Source organism: Panthera pardus, unplaced genomic scaffold, assembly GCF_024362965.1.
Source record: "Panthera pardus isolate Hobbes unplaced genomic scaffold, ASM2436296v1 HiC_scaffold_15, whole genome shotgun sequence".
Taxonomy (NCBI): domain Eukaryota; kingdom Metazoa; phylum Chordata; class Mammalia; order Carnivora; family Felidae; genus Panthera; species Panthera pardus.
In genome coordinates, this window is record NW_026526710.1 from 70,808,618 (window position 1) to 70,824,306 (window position 15,689).

Below are 15,689 nucleotides of genomic sequence, written 5' to 3' on the forward strand. Positions count from 1 at the left end.
CTGACGGCTCAGAGCCTGGAGCCTGCTTCGGATTCTGTGTCTCCCTCTCTCTCTTTGTGTGTCTCCCCCTGCTTATGCTCTCTCTCTCAAAAATAAACATTAAAAAAATTTTTAATGATATCTGCAGACACATAAAGATATATATATAAATACGAAATATATAGAGGTATCTAAAGTATATAGTGACATGTGAAATAGGAGCTTTATCTTCATATGCTTGCAGTCTGTGCAGCAACAGAGACAAATACACATCTCACCATAATTCGGTGTGACAGGTGCTAAAAGAAGAAGCCACAGAAGAGAGCAGGGACTCCAAGAAAGGATGGAGAGAGGAGGGAAGTTATTTGAGTCAGGCCCTGAAGGTCAAGTTGGGTGGTGATCAGGGAAGTGAGAGAAGAGAGGCATTTCAGGAGATGAAACCATGGGAGGCAGGATTACACCTACAGTGTAGGTGGGGGTTGGAAAAAGATGGTTGGAAGAGGAGGCTGGAGAGGTAGACTGAGGCAAGGCTGGGAAGGCCTTGCAGGTGACAGGCATTTGGAATTTGTAGGCTAAGCAAGCAGAGGCCATGAGAAGCTTCTCGTGCTTTGGACAAACGTCTCCAAGCCTTCCAACACGTACTCAGTCAGCTGCTGGTGGGGAAGTCATGGCTCCCGTCCTTCTCAAGGTTCAGTCTCGGGGGAGACAGACCGGAATAGGGGTCCACAGAAGGAGCTACACTGTGACAGAGAGGTATCGGGGACAGCGAGGACATGGAGATGTGGGAAGGGGCAGGGATGTCCCAGGACGAGTGAGGATGGCTCTGGGGTTTAAAGCATGAGCAGAGCATGGAAGGAGGGAAACTGTCTGTGTAAAGAGCCTGGGGCCTCTTCTACAGGAACTGGCCTAATCAGATATGCAGTTTAGAAATGATAACCCTGACCAGGGACTCCTAGGAGAGATGATGTCAATCTGTGGCCGAACAAGATTGTAGAAAGTTCCTACGGTCCCCTGGGTTGCAGATGATCAAGACAGAGGCAAAGCGAAGGCAGCGCAGGCACAAGGCTCGCAGAAAACCTTTCAGCCAGAGAGGCGGCTGCTTTCACTAGATGCTGGGCACACATCTGAACAAAAGAAACAAAACTCCCTTCCCTCAGGGAGTGGACGTTCCGGTGGGAGAGACGGACAGAACAGAAGTACATGTTCAAGTCTGTTAGAACGTGGGAAGTGATATGGAAAGCGATGTAAAGGAGGACCAGGGGCACCGGGCAGGTGAGGCTGCACAGTTTAAATGCCGTGGTAACTGGGCACCGAGAGCACAGTAGATATCTCATAGATGTTTGTGGACAAACGGTCACCTTGGGGCCTCCCAAGTCACCCATGCAGAACAGTAAACCTTCATGGTCACTCTCTACCCCCTTGTCCCAAATTATTTTTCCCCCCGTTGTATTTATCACCAGCCCGCAAACACCTGTTAGCGTGCTTATTCTCTGTCTCTCCACATGAGAACGGAAGCTCCTTGAGGGCAGGGACATGATCTCTTTTTGTCTGATGAATTCAGAACATCTAGAACAGTGCCTGGCACATAGCAGGTACTCAAATGTTTGGTGGAAGGAAGGAAGGAAGGAAGGAAGGAAAGAAGGAAGGAAGGAAGGAAAGAAGGAAGGAAGGAGATGGAGAAAGGAGGCAGGAAGGAAGAAGGAATTCTCACTCCATATCATCGGGGTCACAGAGGAGTGGCCTAAAATAAAGGAATATTAACTGGTTCACAGACTTCTACATATAGAAAGAGGTCTTGTCAGAGAGCAGTGAAATAAGCAAGCGTTCACTTGAAATCTATCCATTCATGTGTTGCTTGAGAATAAAAAAGAAGGATCTACTGGGGCGCCTGGGTGGCTCCGTTGGTTGAGCGTCTGACTTCGGCTCAGGGTCATGATCTCACGGTTCGTGAGTTCGAGCCCCACGTCGGGCTCTTCACTCTCCGTGCAGAATCTGCTTAGGATCCTTTGTCTCTGTCTCTGCTTCTGTCCCACTCTCTCTCTCTCTTGCTCTCTCTCAAAAATAAATAAGGAAATATAAAAAAAAAAGAAGAAATTTCTACTAACGATGCCAGAACAAGGAACAGACCATACATTGGACTCTAGTCAAAGGAACCGTGAGTTGCTGAATAACCACAATCCTTGTTATTTGTAAGGTGCTCTCCCCGACCATTCTCCGAACAATAAATGTAATGCATCGACCTATCTGGTGAGCGTCCTTTATGATCCAATTCCATTCAAACCCGATACTATACACTAAGGAAACAAAACTAACATCTGTGTTCAGCTGAATTCTGTCCAATTATTCTTTCACCTCTGTCGTGACTCGTTTGGCATGCCGCCTATAATTTTAAATGTAATGCCTGTAGTGATAATAACCACCCCAAATTCATAAGGCACCTTTCTTCCAAGGCATTTATTGGTCTTCCCAGACCATGTTAATTAGGCTTCCGTCCTTTAAAGCTGAGGCTTCGTTACCTTCACCTTGCAGAAAGGAAACGGAGACAAGAACAGGTTAAGATGTGTTGCAAAGGTCGCAAGGCCAGTGGAGGAAGGAGTTCACTTGTTCCACAGCCCGGGACACCACCCACACCATTAACAACAGTTACTCAGAGTCTCTACCACTGAGGCAGTAAAAAGAAGAACAGAGAGCAAGCCCTTCTCTTCACATCTGCTCTCGGGACTCACTCCACAGCTAATCGGGAGGCATCTTACTTCCCCAAAGGTGATTTGGTCCCAGAAGCAAACCAACCCCCCACCTCACACACACACACACACACACCCCTAATTTTTCACAATATGAAGGGTTCTTAGGGAGAAAAGACTGGAACAACTGTGGGGACATTTCCTGATACGGAGAGTTATTTTCATCTCCCCCTTTCCCCTGAGGATCAAGAAGATATTTCATTATGGAAGGCTCTCCAGAGAAGCTCATCTGGATGCTTTAAATACTATCCTGCCTGGGGCGGCTGGGTGGCTCAGTCCATTAAGTGTCCGACTTCAGCTCAGGTCATGATCTCACAGTTTGTGAGTTCAGGCCCCGCGTCAGGCTCTGTGCCCCGCGTCGGGCTCTGTGCCCTGCATCGGGCTCTGTGCTGACAACTCGGAGCCTGGAGCCTGCTTTGGATTCTGTGTCTCCCTCTCTGTCTGCCCCTCCCGCACTTGCACTCTGTCTTGCTCTCAAAAATAAATAAACATTTGGGGCGCCTGGGTGGCTCGGTCAGTTAAGCATCCGACTTCGCCTCCGGTCACGATCTCACAGTTCGTGGGTTCAAGCCCTGCATCGGGCTCTGTGCTGACAGCTCAGAGCCTGGAGCCTGCTTTGGATTCTGTGTCTCCCTCTCTCTCTGCTCCTCCCCCACTCACACTCTGTCTCTCTCTCTCAAAAATTAATAAACATTAAAAAAATATTTTTTTAATACACACACACACAAAAACTATCCTGCCCAAGGCCAAGTGGGCAAACCAGATGGTTTCTCTCAGCCCAATCATTACACAACTCGTTATCTTTCTTTCTCGCAAAGGTTTTCAACGGTTTCCTTAAGTTAATTTCTTATCTGTTAAGTTCAGAGCAGAATCCAGTGGCAGAAATTACATTAAGTCTTCAATCTGTTGTGTATCAACTGTACTCCTGATTTCAAGTCCAAGTTGAAAGTCAAATTCCACAGCCATCTGAGTTTTTTTTGTGGGGGCGGGATAGGTCTGTACACATTGGTAATGTACACATTTGTAAATGCAAAGACTATCTCTAGAAAGTTAACCGATAAGCTGGTAATAGCTGTTGACCGTGGGAAGGGTAATGGGCACTGACACGAAAGGGGGAAGATTGTCTTTACACTTTGTACCCTTTTGTACCTTTTGAAGATTGCATCATTCGCGTGTATTACTTATACACGACATTAAACTGGAAAATACGTGCAACAAAACTGAAGCTTGGAAATTATTTTTGTTGGAGTCCTCCATCAGAAAATGACAATGATGGTGTCACATCTTGGTTTACCCATGATGCTTTGCGAATACAGAGCTTACTAACTACATAGATGGTGAGCGCCCCAAAGGCAGGGCACGTTTTAATTGCACCTTAAACCTCTGTCCTTGCGTTTGTTATTTATTGCTGCATAACAAACGGCTCCCAAATTTAACAGTTTAAAACGCAAGTTTTGGGGCGCCTGGGTGACTCAGTCCGTTGAGCATCTGACTTCGGCTCAGATCATGATCTCACGGTTTGGGAGTTCGAGCTCCACATCGGGCTCTCTACTGTTGGCACGGAGCCCGCTTTGGATCCTCTGTCCCCCTCTCTCTCTGCCCTTCCCGCACTCTCTCTCTCTCAAAACCAAATACACAGAATGAATGAATGAATGAATGAATGAATGAATGAATAAATAAATAAATAAATAAATAAATAAATAAATAAAACACAAGTATTATCTCAGCTTCAGTAGCTCAGGATCTTGGGCCTGACCTAAGGCAACTACCACGGCGCCCGCCAGGGCTTTGGCCACCTGGAGGGACAAGTGGGCTCAGCACTGATTAACCTCTGCTTCCCAGCTCTGCCTGCTGGCAGGATTCTGCTCTTCGTGGGCCGACGGCTGGAGGCTGCCCTTGGTTCCGGGCCACACACGTGTCTCCACAGGGCGGCTGGCTTCTCTAAGAGCAGGTCAGAGGAGGGTCTTGCTTTGCACGCTAGCTTTGGAAGTGACCTCCCAGGACGTTTCCCGTATTCTGTTCATTTCAAGTGCATCACTAGGTCCAGCTCCCACCCAAGGAGCGAGGCCACCCACCCACAGCAGAAGCCACAGACCGCACGGAGGAGAATCCTGAAGCATTTTAGCAGGGCCCCAAATTTGGTTTAAAAAAAAAAAAAAGTCCCTTGAGACAGCTCGCATGGAGCAAGCATGAGAGGAGGTCTAGCAGTAAAATGAAAGCCAGGAGCCACGACTTCCCTCCAAAGAGCAGCGGTAGATGTGAAGCACCATGAGCATTCACAGGGCTGGAAGGCTCCAGAGGAGGCAAAAACAAAAGTCAAAATTAGCTTTAAAAATCATGCTTCTGCTTCTGTGTCTCCCTCTCTCTCTGCCCCTCCCCCCACTTGCACTCTGTCTCCGTCTCTCAAAAATAAATAAATGTTAAAAAAAAAATTGGGGCACGTGGGTGGCTCAGTCGGTTGAGCGTCCGACTTCGGCTCAGGTCATGATCTCACAGTTTATGGGTTCGAGCCCCACGTCGGGCTCTGTGCTGACAGCTCAGAGCCTGGAGCCTGCTTCAGATTCTGTGTCTCCCTCGCTCTCTGTCCCTCCCCCCGCTCACACTTTGTCTCACTGTTTCTCAAAAATAAATAAATGTAAAAAAAATAAGTAAATAAAATCAAAGTGGTATCAGCCCTGGTCTGATACATTTGCTTTTTTATTTTAGCAACACTGAATGTAGTGTTTATATCTTATTTGGGGGAAATGATGGTCACCTGTTAACCTGTGTTATGCAATAAAAGAGAAACAAAACACCCAGGTAATCATATAAACATTCTCTTTTTGCTGAGCCCACGGCAAATCGCTGCAGATATAAATACCCGAGTTCAAAAGTCAGATAAATCAACTGACCTTTAAGTCCACGTTGCAGATCCTCCTATTTGAATATCATGAATCTCATATTCACAAGTTTGTCTGTATATGTGCAACTATCTTGGAGAAGCCAATAAATACAGAGAATTTTTTTTTAATCTGAAGTTGTAATTTAAACAAGGCATTTTAATCTTTTACTCACTTCGGTAAACCCTTGAAAGGACTGAAAAATATTTAAGTTGTCAATTTCTTGAAAAAGACCTTTTACAATGAAAATGCCTGAGTTCACAATGACTGTAAACCTAACCGAAGGTTTTACAGAATTTACTCCATAAATGGCTCCCTTTGGCCTGGCTCCCAAGTCAAGATGTGCAGCTGTAAGGAACATCCTGTTGCATGTTGACATACATTAACAGCTTCGGGAATTTAACAATTAGGAGTCAGATCTTATCATACTGCTGAGCGACGGTAGGCTGGCTTCCAATCAGAGCTGGGTTGGGGGTGGGGGGAAAGACCTAGAAAAAGAAAACTTCTCGGAAGGTGTTTGTCAGGGCAGGGAAAGTACAATTACATTGACAATGTGGATTTTCTTTTCTTTCTTTCTTTTTTTTTTTTTACTCATTTAGTCAAGTCTTTTTATTATATGGGTGCATTTTTGGAGGTGGCGACCAAGAGTGGGGTTGATGATTGCTTTCTTGATTGTATATTTAACCATTATTTTTCTGTGGGTAGTTTCAAATAAAAGAGGAAAACTCTATTAACACTTTTGAGTGGAGTTAAATGCAGAAATAGAAAGCAGCATGAACCAAGCAAAAGGAAGCCAGAATTATATGCCCATAACTCCAAAAAAAACTGAGAAATTTAAATAAATACCAACATTATTATGCTCACGTTACAAAATTATTCATTTTAATCTTCACTGGGAAACAGACGAATACAATTAATACAATTTTAAGTTCGTTTGATAACCACTTACTAATCATGATGATAATAATCACTGTGGTAAACTGATTAAAATAATAGCCCCCTTCTTCACTCATTCCTATATGAAAATCTGCCGCCTGGCCCCTTGAAGTTGGACTGGCCTTGTGACCTGCTTTGGCCAAAAGAATGCAGTGGAATGAGATCTTATGAGACTAGATCTCAAAAGGCCACACATGCCTTTTATTTTTTATTTTTTTTTAATTTTTTAACGTTTATTTATTTTTGAGACAGAGAGAGACACAGCATGAACGGGGGAGGGGCAGAGAGAGAGGGAGACACAGAATCGGAAGCAGGCTCCAGGCTCTGAGCCATCAGCCCAGAGCCCGACGCGGGGCTCGAACTCACGGACCGTGAGATCGTGACCCGGGCTGAAGTCGGACGCTTAACCGACTGAGCCACCCAGGCGCCCCCACACATGCCTTTTAAACGAAAAAGGTCTCAGATATCCTTGGCTGGCCCTTCCATTTTACAACCCTCAAAATCTCTTAATTGGCTTCAGCCAAAGGGGTTGCCTGATGCAAATAAGACGGCACACACTATGTGAACAACTTATTTTTTCCGCGAAGAGTGTTACCCTCGAGGAGGAAGATATGGTTCCACATTTCCTTCTCTGTTTGCCCGCCCCCTCTTCACCCCGATTAGGAAGTGATTCCTAAGCGGTCAAGAGCCGGGTCTCAGTAAGCCGCGTCCCCGACTCCATCCCCTTCTGGACCAAAGTCCCCTTCCTGGTCTCGGCAATACGTGTGCAGTGAATGCAGCTGGCCGACGCTGGCTGCACCAACGGGGCCACTCTGGGTTTAGAATTCACAAAAACGGGCTCAAATTTCATTCATAAAACCACCGCGGCTCAGATGGGAGCAATCTCCAGGACAGCAAACAGCGGCCCTTAAACACTGCTTGGTCTACTTCAAAATCACTTGGGGAACGTCACCAAAAGGGGCGCAACACGGGACTTTCTACATCCTCAACCTCCCGAGGTGATTCGGGTGCACGACAGTCAGGACCGGGTCACCGGTCCAGGTTGAAGTGAAACATGAATTTCCAATTCCTGCCAACTGGTGAGTCGCCTTCATCTTACCTTTCCTCGTTATTCTTTTTTTTTTTTTTAACGTTTATTTATTTTTGAGACAGAGAGAGAGAGGCAGAGCATGAACGGGGGAGGAGCAAAGAGAGAGGGAGACACAGAATCGGAAGCAGGCTCCAGGCTCTGAGGCATCAGCCCAGAGCCCGACGCGGGGCTCGAACTCACGGACCGCGAGATCGTGACCTGAGCTGAAGTCGGAAGCTTAACCGACTAAGCCACCCAGGCGCCCCTTACCTTTCCTCGTTATTCTTGAGACCGGAGAGCTTTGTTGAGGTTTTGCAACAAATAGGTAAAATTGTAAGATAGAACCACCCATTTTGGAGCTATAAGGGATATTAGAGAAAATTTCCAAACTCTTCATTTTTACAAGAGGAATCTGGGTCTCAGAAAGGTTGGGGGGTGGTGGTGAGCACTGAACTGTAATTCATCTCCCGGGGCCCAGGGCCCCCCCACCTGGCAAGTAATGATGGGTGGATGAATTAAATCATCAGTTGCTGAATGTCTACTAGGCATAGGATATGCCCTCAAGGGGACAGAAACCGTAATAGATTACGACAGTTCAATACCCTAAGTACCAGGAGAGGACCACACGTGGAGACTAGTCCCTAGCCTGGGAAGTGCCTGGGGGGGGCTCCAGGCCAGAAGAACACTGAAGCTGAATCTTAACCGATAAAGAATCGTGCTCCTTGAAGAAAGGGCAGAGGGGAAACGGGTGCTCGGCCCTCACTTTAGAATTCTGGTGAAACTAAGATATTGCACGTGAAGGTGCTTTGTCATCAGCAAATCACTACGCAGATGTGAGCTACGAGGTCACGGACTCGATCAAGACCACCCACCGCTAATGCGTTACAGAACCCAGTCTGGTGTCTGAGTTACGCTGCTCCTTTATTTCAATCACTTCCCCCCTATGCTGATCCTCAGACATTTCCATAAACCTGGGTGAATTTTTGACACACTAAAAGACATCCCATAGACTCCTATGGCATCTACGCTCCAGGCAATTCTCAGCCTCGACAATGCATTAGAATCCACCCCCCCCCCAAACCCCGGAACTCCCCTGCTTGGGAGACTCCCCCTCCCCAGCATTCCCCCCCACAGGGGACTCGGGCATCAGTGCGGTTGATGCTCCCCAGGTGACCCCAACGTGCAGCCAAGTTTGAGAACCTCATTTATTGCAAGGCCAAAAAGAGCGAACACTCCCCCACACAGACAATTCTCAGTCATTTCTGGTTTATACATCTTAAGAAAGACTCCAGACGATGTGAAATCATTTGTTTGAGTCTGGACTGTGATGCGGTTCTTTTAGGAAAACAGCTTTGCCCCCTGAATGATGACTGGCCTGGATTAATACTAGTTTGTCTTTTCTAAAGATACGCTGGCTTATAGGGGAGGCGGCGGGGGGGGGGGGGGGGGGGGTGCCAGAAGTATGACAGGTGTCACAGAACAGACTGTCCGAGCTACAAACGTGCTTCAGAGAAACCATAAAAGAGACAATGTGTAGATTACAGGACGATGCACCTGGAGGGATATGTAAATGGGTTTATATTTAACGAAGTCCTAACATGCCTGCTGTGGTCCTTTGACAACAGACATGTAAGACGGTAGATGCAAGGGGCTCACCAACAACTCTATGTTCTATTTCCTTTGATAACATAGAAAGGCCTGTGTAAAATAAGGACTTTAAGGTTATCAAACACACCTGGGAGATGCTGCCTAAAACGAAGCCGTCAGATGCCTCCTGCGTTTCACGAGAAAGTCGGGAAGAAAGTTAAATCTTGGCGAAAACACGGAAGCCATGTGTTCTACCATTTACCAAAGGGCACATGATGACAGAACTGTTGTTCTTTCAATAGGGCCGGTCTGCCCCATCCTCCGGGTCCTACAGACCCGCAGCTCGCGCATCTTCTAGGTGAGATCGTGAGAATTGCAGGACTTCACCTTCCACCAAATCCCGAGTCTACATTTTAACAAGATTCCCCAGGAGATCCATATGCACACTGATGCTTGAGAAGGCAATGGTCTACAAGGTGGAAGAAGCCACTTTCTGGATGGTCCATCGCATCCACGTGTGAGCATATCAGAGGCCAAAATTTCTTTAGGCTCCATTTAATTCCAAGGGTTTCCCCCACCCCAGCTGAATTTTTTTTTATCATTTCCTAAACCTGGGGAACCCCCAATCGTTCTTCAAGGTTGTCCTCCGGCTTCTTGGGAAGCTTCCTGAATACCCATGACCTGAGTTAATAACTCCCTTCTCGGTGCTCCCGCGGCCTGACATTTCCTACTTCCCTCCTTCCCTCACCCCTGCAAGCTAATTTCCCTTCCTTCACTCACCAGGCCACCCAGGCAGCAACCACTCCCACTAACGTCCCACAAATAGTAATCCAAGAACAAGCTTCAGCCATTCTGTCAGCCACTGAGCTGTGGAGGGCGGGACACATGTGGTCCCTTCTCAGGAAGCTTCCAGACTCCGGGGGCAGCACACCAAAAATCCCACAAGTAAATAAAGGAACAAGAAAGAGGGCAAGGGGCATGCCCTGGGAGAGACCTACCTTAATGGGGGTGGTCAGAGAATGCTCTGAGGAAATGATACATGAGCCCAAAAGCAAAAAAGATAAGGAGGGGAAGAGGGTTTCAGGTGAGAAAACAACAAATGAGCAGGTCCCAGGAGAGGGAAGGGGCTCGTCATGCTCCAGAGGCTGAAATAGGACAAGAATGAAATGGGAGGGGAGGGTGGGGGAAGCGGGCTGGGCCTGGGGAGCCACGGGAAGGAGGGAAGTGTTATCGGTGCAGTGGTGAGCTACAAAAAAGTCTGCAGCCGGGCACCGATGTGCACCAGTACCTGAGTGGCTGCTCTGGGCTGGGAATGGAGACATCAGTGAGGGGGGTCCTGGGGGGAGGGGCATTCAGGAGGGTGGTGATGGTGGCGGCTTGAATAAGGGGATGGCAACGGAGCTGACCAGGTGAACTCGAGATCTCGTGGAGGTAGATATAGCAGATCTGAGAGACGGATTGGAAATGGAGGTCCGGGTGGTGCAATCTGGGGGAGAAAAGGGGTTGTGGTTCGAGTCCAGGGGTCTCCGATTGGGGGGTCAGCACTGGATGCACTGTGACCGCACTGCCCTGGAGATACACGAGTGGAGACTACAGGCTGGCAAGGAGAAAAAGGTGGCTGCTGCGGAAACCCACCAGGAAACCGACTGTCAAGGGTACCAAAATGGAAATTACCTAACGGAAGGAGAAGTGCGCCTGGGGAACTGGCATTTTAAGAAGACTCCCGTCCATGGTGTCAGGAAGGACTTCTGAACCCCCGCACTGCACACTGTGGGCGGGGACACTTCGTTGTGGGAGGGGCCCTGCGTGCTGAAGGCATTCGTGGGGTGTCGTAAACACTAGCAGCACCCCCTGAGTTGTGACACCCTAAAATGTCCCCTACGACCCCAAATCGCCTCTGGTTGATGAGGTTAGGGATGCTTTTACAAAGCCTTTAATAAAGCTGCTGTCTGACTTCGGTCCTGAAAGTTCACAACCAGCCTAGGGTAAGAGCCCCACAAATCCCTTCAACTTCCTCATGTTCTGGCTTTGTGGACAAGCAACTAACTAGAATTGATTGAATAAAACCAGGCCCCGTGTTAAACTTGACCTTGCTCTATCTAACAAGAAACACGTGTAGTGGTACTAACCCCACTACAGTCTTAACGATCTTGAAGACTCTTTGTCTTTATTCAGTCTTTTGATAACAAACATAGACCCAAACCGAAACAGTGAGTGGAGATTGGTGCTAGCTGTTTTTCCCTTGCCCGCAAATATTTTATAGCTCAGAGTTATCAAATGGTCGAGAAGTTTCTGAGTATCAGTAGGAAAAAGACCTCTTACCCAGACCAAGATGTCACAAGAGTCTGCTTTTCCCAAGTAGGAGCTAACTAAAAGTAATCCCTGGTGTTTTGTGGCATTTGCAAAGGATGGCCATATGGACCAGAAGCTGATGCTAAAAAAAAAAAAAAAATCTTAAAATATCAATTTGCGTGTGTGACTATTTTAAGAAGCAATAAGGTCCAAGAACGCGGTTACTATCCTCTGGCATCTGACCAAAGGAATGAAAACCATAAAGTTCACTTGATCAGACCACGGTTGGTTCTTTTTATCCCGGGGTCACTACACAATAACCAGCCTCGAACCCCTTTTCTCAGAGGACATTTTCTAATAATGGCAGCTAGTTCCAGTGACTGTACGTGTGGAAAAAGGCATCTGACTGCACTGCTTACCACGTCATTGTAGAACAGCTACTATGATGTAAGCAGTGTGCTGGGGGGGCTGGGCTGCCCCAGTAAGCCCCAAACAGGCCCTCTTCTCACCGAGGTGACAGCCTAGTGCAGAGAGAAGTAGACCAGCGACTACAATATAGTTCAGAGGCGGCACAGCCCCGGGTCCACATCTGTCCTGCTTCTCGCCTGCGCAAGGTGATATCACCAAGGAATCCTGATACACCCTTCCCTGCCATGGCTGGACGTGACCTCAGAATCCTACTCACTGAAAGTTTCTGGGCCAGCGGACCTCAACCTGGAGCAGGCATCAGAATCATCTGAGAGTTTCGTTCAGAACCAGTTGGGTCCTACTTCCCAAGTGTCTGATTCAGTAAGTCTGCTGCTGCTGTGGCTCTGGGGACTGTCCTTTGAAAACCAGTGTCTAGGGGCGCCTGGGTGGCTCAGTCGGCTAGCGTCCGACTTCGGCTCAGGTTGTGATCTCGCGGTCCGTGAGTTCGAGCCCCACGTCAGGCTCTGTGCTGACAGCTCAGAGCCTGGAGCCTGTTTCGGATTCTGTGTCTCCCTCTCTCTGACCCTCCCCCGTTCATGCTCTGTCTCTCTCTGTCTCAAAAATAAATAAAGGTTAAAAAAAAAAAAAAAAGAAAGAAAACCAGTGTCTAGGTAACTACCGCTAAATCAAGCCGAGTTGGTAAAAGCTAGTTACCATCTCTGAGATGGTGAGATCTGGGTCAGGAATGTACAGAGAGTGACCAGAACAGAGGAGGGGCCCCTCGCTTTGACCTGGGAGGGTGAAGAATCAGGAAGTCTTCAAGGAGGAAATAGCACCTGGTCAGCAGGTAGTGGGGGAGAGGGGAGTCACAGGCAAAGAACGCAGGGCAGGAAGAGACCCCGAGACAGAGCACTGTGTTCTGTTGCATTAGAATTCAACGACATTTCATATCAGGTAAAGTTAGTGGAGGCAACTGCCTCTAAAAGAAAAGTTCTTTTCCTGTCCTTTTTCCTGTGGAAAGCATTTTAATGATCAAATATGTCATTGTCATTCTTTTTCTTTTTGTATTAAATGCTTTCCTCCTTAAGCAATAGCCTGGGCTTTATCAGAGTCTATCACAGCGGTGCCTGGCTGGCTCAGTCAGTGGAGCCTGCGACTCTTGATCTCAGGGCTGTGAGTTCAAACCCCACACTAGGTGTAGAGATTACTTAAAAATAAAAATAAAAGTCTTTAAAAAAAAAAAAAGAGTCTACCACAGTGCTTTATGATGAAATACTAGTAACTCTGCCATTTGAATATCACCACCAAGGATAGTAGCAAACATAGGATGCTCAGAGTCGGTGCAATGATGGTACCTGCCAGTCCAGGAAACAGGCAAAGAAATAAAATAAAAATCTCAGGATGACCTATTAAGTGGAGACCAATGGGGGCAGAGGTAGGGGAGGGAAAGATCCAGTAAGTTTAACATAAAGGGCGATCTAGAGCTGGGAGTTTCGCTGGGTGTCTTCTAATCTAAGAGTCTTCGTTTCAATCATAAATGTGGTCATCTAAAGGTTCATGAAAACCGGGAACCCCAAAAAACGTTACAGGAAGTTTTTTTTTAAAAAATCAAGATTTGCTTGAATACAAAGGAGAGATAATATTATCTTTGTCTAGTCAGAGAGTAAAAATACAGCCAAGTATGGGAGGTAACGTTGACTCTGAACACTTTGGGACGGAAAAATGATTCCTAACAACTTCGAGCTTAGACAAATTCTGAAGTTTACAAGGACTGGCCAGCAGGATGTTGGAATAAGAAGATTTAAAAGGTTTGAAGTATTCAAATATAAAATCTCAAGACAATGAACTGTGTGATATTAATAAATTCTAAGGGTACTCTGGACAGAAAATCATTATACCATTCCTGACAATGTAGCAAACAAAATTTTACTTTAATCAAATGCACTTTAGTTCTTGCAATGGTCACCAAAACGTATGCTCCATTAGTCCTCTGCCAGGCGCAATTAAAGTCATACTATGCTTACTGATTTCCTTATGACACGTGCAAAGGAACCTATATGTAAGACACAAGTTCATCTGATAAAAAATAAGCATAAAGACCAGAACAACTGATGCTTGGTAGGGCAGGACACCCCGCAGATTTCCGTTAGTTACCCTGGCTTGGTCCATGTTGGGAGCTGCTTTCTCAAAACTGGGTTAGTGCCTCCCTGATTGCATGGCTTTACTGATTTTTAACTTTTTGAAAAAATGTTTTAGGGGTGCCTGGCTGGTTCAGTCGGTTAAGCATCAACTCTTGGTTTTGGCTCAGGTCATGATCTCACAGTTCATGGGTTCGAGTCCCGCGTCAGGCTCCACGTTGCCGGCACAGAGCCTGCTTGGCGTTCTCTCTCATTCCCTCTCTCTCTGCCCCTCCCCTGCTCGCTCTCTCAAAATAAATGAATAAAGTTAAAAAAATTAAAAGTGAAATCAATGACCTCCGAAGCTGTCATCAAGGATAGGTTCTGTTATAATCACTCACTCAACACATACTTGTTGAGTTCCTACTGTGTGCCAAAAACCGAGGTTAGCACTGGCTGCACACGGCAAACGTATATGCCGAGAGAAACGCAGGAAGAACTCCGTAAAATAGAGAATATGTACTATCCACCTCGTACATGTTAAGCATCAGGATTTCAAAAATCCCCATAAGCGTCACTGTTATTATGACAATGCCTCACGTAAGAAACCAGACTTGCCCCTTATGCTTGTCCAATACTACTGACGACATCAGACAGCAACATACAGGGAGTCTGCCCATTAACCTACAACTTGAAGTTATTTCCACCATGTCAACTTTAAAAACTGGAATCTTAGGGCGTAGGAGACTGTGCAAGAGTCCTGGAAATACATCGGGAGGATATCCAATAAAACATAGGGGTGTGGCAGGAGCACAAAGAAATGGGAGCTTTGAAAATTAACTGATGCCACTGAACTGAAAGTTAGGAAGAAGGCTGGAGCCCAGCTCTAGCCAGGGGCCACCCACCTAGACCTTGATTTCTCTTGTGTTGCTCATCTGGCCCGTGGGGATACCATCTGTCCTAATAACTGCCAAATGAGAAGACTTTAAAGCCATGAAGTGGCCTAAAAACATCAAGTATGTTATTGCTAGTTAAGGTCAAAGAACTGGTCGGTGACTTGGCCAGACCTGACATCTCCTGAGCCCACGACCTGTTCCCCCAACACCAGGCCGCTGTTTATTACAAGTAATGAATATTCATCAAACACCAGGCAAATAACACAACACAGCCATTTTGACTAGGAAAATCAATCCCCCTCCCACTCGCTCCCCAAATTTTAAAAACATGTATAGAAAAATCCAGAAGTCATCAAGTGGAATATCCCAGTAGTCCTCAAATCGCAAATATCTTTATGTTCCAAAAGTTCAATTCTGGGTAATTTTTCCAAATGAAACACAGGACATGAAGTTACATTCAAATTTTAGATAAAACAATGTAATTTTTTTGGTATAAGTATGTCCCAAACACGGCATGTCCCACTCTTTATCTGAGATTCAAATTTAACTGTGTGCCCTGTATTTTTATTTGCTAACCAATTTCTGAGTCGTCTGTACTGCTTTTCCAACTCTCAGCTAGGAGGTTCTGGAAGGAACTCTCACCTTGGGAGTTGAGAAAACAGAGTTCGATTTCTGGTTTCTGAGATCTCAGGCAGGTTACAATTCCTTCCCTTACACAAAGGGGCCAGTCAATACACATACCACACAATTTCAATGCCCTGGTGTCCATGAGAAATCCCCGG

At 46.5% G+C, this 15,689-nt stretch overlaps 1 protein-coding gene across 2 annotated transcripts in view; it reads right to left on the reverse strand.

Moving 5' to 3' along the window:
* The window catches only part of ATP8B1 (ATPase phospholipid transporting 8B1), a 127,782-nt gene that overhangs the window by 99,524 nt on the left and 12,569 nt on the right, over positions 1–15,689 (reverse strand). The gene's annotated exons all lie outside the window — the stretch shown is intronic.